We start from the raw sequence: 5,000 nt of genomic DNA on the forward strand, positions 1-5,000 counted from the left end.
AATATTTGATTAGGAATGTTGCCTGCAGCAAAGAGCAAAGGTAAATACTCAGACTGTAGAGAACATTCTTAAAAGTGACCAGATAACATCCCATAATATACATTCACATTATTCTGAAACTATGCATATTTTTTTAAAGCAAAAAAATATATATCGTATATTAAGTTGTCTGCAGATAATCATATTGGCACTTTGGACATATGACTTAAAAACAATAATAATATTATTTCCCAGAATACATATGTCTGACTAGTCGGAAGTAAATATTGTGGGAAGAAATAGCCAGGGAATTGTTATGGCTAGGCTTGTATAGGTCCTAGGGCCAATAGCCTAGTACCAACATATGAACCTATGAACCTATGACTATAACGGTTCTATAGAATGACATTTATGCGGGAGATGTAGGCCTGTTGTAGCATTTAACACTTCTGAAGACCATTTTTTCTCCACTTAATTGTTAGCAATTTAATAGTCGATATGTATATATCATTAAGGTAAGCTGACAACTTATAATTAATCTTTTCTTAAAAGAATTACAAAATGGAAGTAACTCAGACTCATCTGGCAGCTTGGAGGAGAGATGCTGCATGTACACAGAATATATATCCAGATAAGGTAGGCCACTCTTTTTATTAATTTAACAAACAACATTTGATGCATGGTACTGGGAAATTCTGTATTCTCCAGACATGAATAAATGCCAAAGCAAGAGCTTTAAACCTCTTTAATGTCTCATCTGAAGGACAATATCACATTTCCCTCTTTTCCAGCCATACAGCCCTTAAAATTCAGATGCACAAAAATGCAGACACTCACTTGTCAGTTCACAATCCAGTTGTGTCATATGCAGTTTGTCTGCATATTCTTTTGTTAGCTGCATAAAACCTTGGTAAATTATTACTTTCCAATGGCTGGAAGACAGGGAACATGGGTATGTTTAAGAGATTTACTCAGTCTCCATGCAGAAAATGATAGAATCAAACCCAGGACTGGACTACATAATGAAGCCCATTAGTAGCTCAGACTTTTAACCCAGATGTCAGTTAAATTGAATTAAAAAGGATGCAGGGCAAGTGAAATGTGTACACGACATCATAACTAACCTTTTATTGTTTCTTTTCAATGATATATTCAAAATATGCCCCAAGATGATACGTACCTGTGCTCCAACTACTTTTAAAATTCAAAGGAGTTATACTACAAAACAGGTTTTTGTTTCTTTTCCTCTCTGTTCAGCTAGTTAATTCCTCACGTCTTGTGATTACTTATGTTATTCTAACACCTCACAGCATGTCTACTATCTAAGGTGAAACATACTTCTTTTATACAGAATGTTCTCACAATGGTAGGTAGCAAACACTTATCAAAAGTATACAAATGCTATTATAAAAGTAAAGTGTTCTTGTGCAGAATGCTATCTCCCTCAGTGTGTCAGAGTATGCGCAAGACATTTGTCACGTTCCACTTTAATAAACCATGCAACACCCAAAGACCTTTGACGGCCTTTATTGTATAAGATAATAAATGATAAAAGCATGAAACTTTATTGAACACAATACAAATTCAATTCCTTGTACAGAAAACATAAAATAAATAACCATAAGGGCGGCGTAACCACTCACCCTTGGATAAGCAGCGTCCCCCACTTGCTAACTTATCATTGCACTAACAAGGCAGCATCCCAGCTCACCTTCAGTGTCTCTTCACCAATCTAAACTATCAATTCAAACACCTCCACCATCAAACTTTCACCACATCAAAATCTTTCCATCAATTATTTGCCAGAGGGGGAACAGATGAGGGGCAAGCCTGTCCCTCTTCTCTGCCCACCAGCTCCACAGGGCTGTTCCCCCTCACACCATAACCCTACTAACTAATACCTCCAAAATAACCTCAGATTTAAATTAAACAAATCAAGTCCAAAGTCACTAAGGTAAACCCCATCTACCCTATACCACATGGGATCCCTATCCTCAAACTCAGCATGCTGGATAGTACGCACTTCCATCCCCCTCAACTGTTTTGCCAAAGTAAAATTAACATGCCTCTGAGCCCTCTCAATCACCAAAAAAGTTCTATGCCTCCCTCCAAACTAAACTGGGAATAATCTCAGATCAAACCAGGCAAACTGATGGATAAAGCTTCCTTAAAGCTAAAAAATCTTTACAAATATTGTAAACTAACTACTTCTTCAGAATCATACCCAAATCATTCCCCCTTATATGAATCAAGAAAATTCGTGGCAACCCCCACTGACTCTGTAACATGGCGGTTCCACATCAACCCTCTAATACCATATCAGGTAACCTTCAATCTGAAACGCTGCAAGCCCAAATTCATGCCATTGCTTCTGACTGCAGCCCGCCTAGCTGCCGAATACATGAATGAATGACCTAAAATGACACTCCCTTCCCTTAGAGAGAGAAAAAAAATTAACCCCAAAATAAATCTACCAAAATTACTTGATATGAGTCAAAAATGCATTAAAAGACCACCACGCCACCCCTTTAATGACTTCAATCAAACTGCCTTCCTTCACTAGATCAGATGCCCTACCCATCCTGAAAGAATGAGTAGAAAACTCGTCTATCTCTAAATCAATACTGAGAAGGGCCCTTCTCATAATTAAATTCAATTGCTCCCCCATTAATGCTCTACCACCTACTGATGTAAAAACGAATCCTTGTGCCATACCCTCTTTAGCCACACACAGCCTCTTTCCCTACGCCACCAGACACATCCACAGTGATCTAACTTCTCCCAAAACTATCGATGTTCCTTTCCCTTCTTGATCAGTTTTTGATGATCTAAGCCTAATGTGCACTGCCCTTGGTAATATAAGCACATCATCCCACACCAATAAACCCAGTAACTTAGACACATGGAAAGCTACACAATACATCCATACACTTGCCATACCCCACATCACATATTCCTCCAAACTTTCACATACTCTGCTTAAACCCTTTAACAACATTCTTAAAATCCCCATAGTCACTGGCCATCTCTTATCCCTAGAAGGGCCTTCCCCTCTACCCGTACCTTTCAAAACTAGACCAGCTGTCCATGACCTAGTCCAATTCTCTAATCTGGCTGACCAAGCGAATACACCAATTGCTGCCAAAGCCATCCTCACCGATTGTACCACCTTACCCTGTTTCCTCAGTATGGCTAAATAACACAGTAATAAACTTTCAGACCACACACACACACTCCTCTTCTGGTAACTGCCTCACAAAACTATCAAAATCATGCAATACCCTATCATACGCTTTCCTTGTGGATACCGCCCATGACTGCTGCACCAACCCGCTGATCACTACTGCCCAATCTGCCAAATCTCATCTGGTACCACCATGGGGTCCTTTGATGCTGTCTGAGCCACCTGCTGAAACCTGCAAAACTGTAAACGAGACAGGCTGTCAGCTATCTCATTCTTTACCCCGGCACATGCACCCCTGTAAAAGAAAAGTTAATCAACAAACTATGCAACACTAGCTTACGAAGAACCATTAACAATCGAGCTGATCTGGCCATCTTAACTTGCAACACTCTCACCACCTCAATATTGTCTGAATTAAACACTACCCACCTACCCCTCAAGCGATCCTGCCACACCACTGATGCAGCCCAATTCAGCATAATCTCCAGAAAGGCAACATCCTGTTTCCACTCTTCAGTCCAGTGAGTAGGCCATGGTATCAAAAACCATTGCTCTGCAAAAAATGCTCCCATACCCAGACCCCCAGCTGCATCTATAGGCAACTGTAAATCCCCTTGGCCTACCCAGTCTGTCTGCCAAAATGTGATCCCACTAAACTGATGTAAAAATTGTGACTACAAAGCTAGGTCCTCATGTGCTAACTTACTAACCCTTACCCTGTGGTGCTTACTCTTCTCTCCTTTCAATAGAAAAGCCACCGACCTACAAAACGTATATCCAGGATGCACTGCCCTGCAAGCAAAATTCATCATCCCCAACAACTCCATCACATCACTCACCCAAACCTTGCTCTAGGACCACACCCACATGATTTTCTCCTGTAGACAAACCACTTTTTCCCCCGGCAAATGAAATAAACCTTGGCTTGCATCCACATTCAAACCCAAGAAATCCAACACCTTCGCTGGACCCTCCAACTTATGTTTAGCCAATGGCACTCCCAAAACCTCACACATCTCCACAAACTCATGCATCACCACCTGTGCCCCCTCTTTACACTCACCCACTAGCAAAAAGTCATCTAGATAATGTACTGCTCTCTGCCCTTCCACCCTCTGTTGCCATATCCAGTGCAAAGTCATGCTAAACTTTTCAAAGGTAGAACAAGCCAGTGCACATCCCTTTGGCATAGCTGTGTCAAAATAGAAACTATCCTCCACTACCATGCCCAATAATGGCCAATCATCCTCCAGCACCAGCAACAGACAAAAGATGAAATCATTAATGGAATTGCCTTCAGTATAAGATAAATAATGTATTAAGCGAAACTCAACCGGCATTTTCATGGGCACCAAACCCAAAGGTGATACTTTAAATTGGGCAAATGGTGGGCAATGAAATGGTCCCAACAATCTACCCGCCTGACATTCCTTCTCAATAAGTGCTCTCAGGACATGCTCTCTCCCCCATACTGACTTCATATTTTTACCCACTTTACCATTGCCCACCAAAGTAGACTTAATCGAAAATCCCCTCAAAAAACTCTCAAACAATTCTCCACGCACTGCTGGCAGCAGATACTGTGACAGCAACAATGTCAAGACCTGGACCTTAATAGGTGAATGGGTCACCTGGGCATCCCCTAGTTCCTTGACAGGACCCCCCTTTTGGCCAGGAAAATTGCCCCTGCCACATGCCCCTTGTAGTCCCATGGGAGGCCCACTCCATCCTCTCTGACCCAGAAAGTAAGATGCGTGGCCCCAAACTGATTCCCATTCTACCACATTGTGTCACTGAATGTGCACCCATACACTTTGAACAAGCATGGGAGAATCTG

This window comes from Protopterus annectens, chromosome 12.part0 (assembly GCF_019279795.1).
Source record: "Protopterus annectens isolate FY-2018-M chromosome 12.part0, PAN1.0, whole genome shotgun sequence".
Lineage (NCBI taxonomy): Eukaryota > Metazoa > Chordata > Ceratodontiformes > Protopteridae > Protopterus > Protopterus annectens.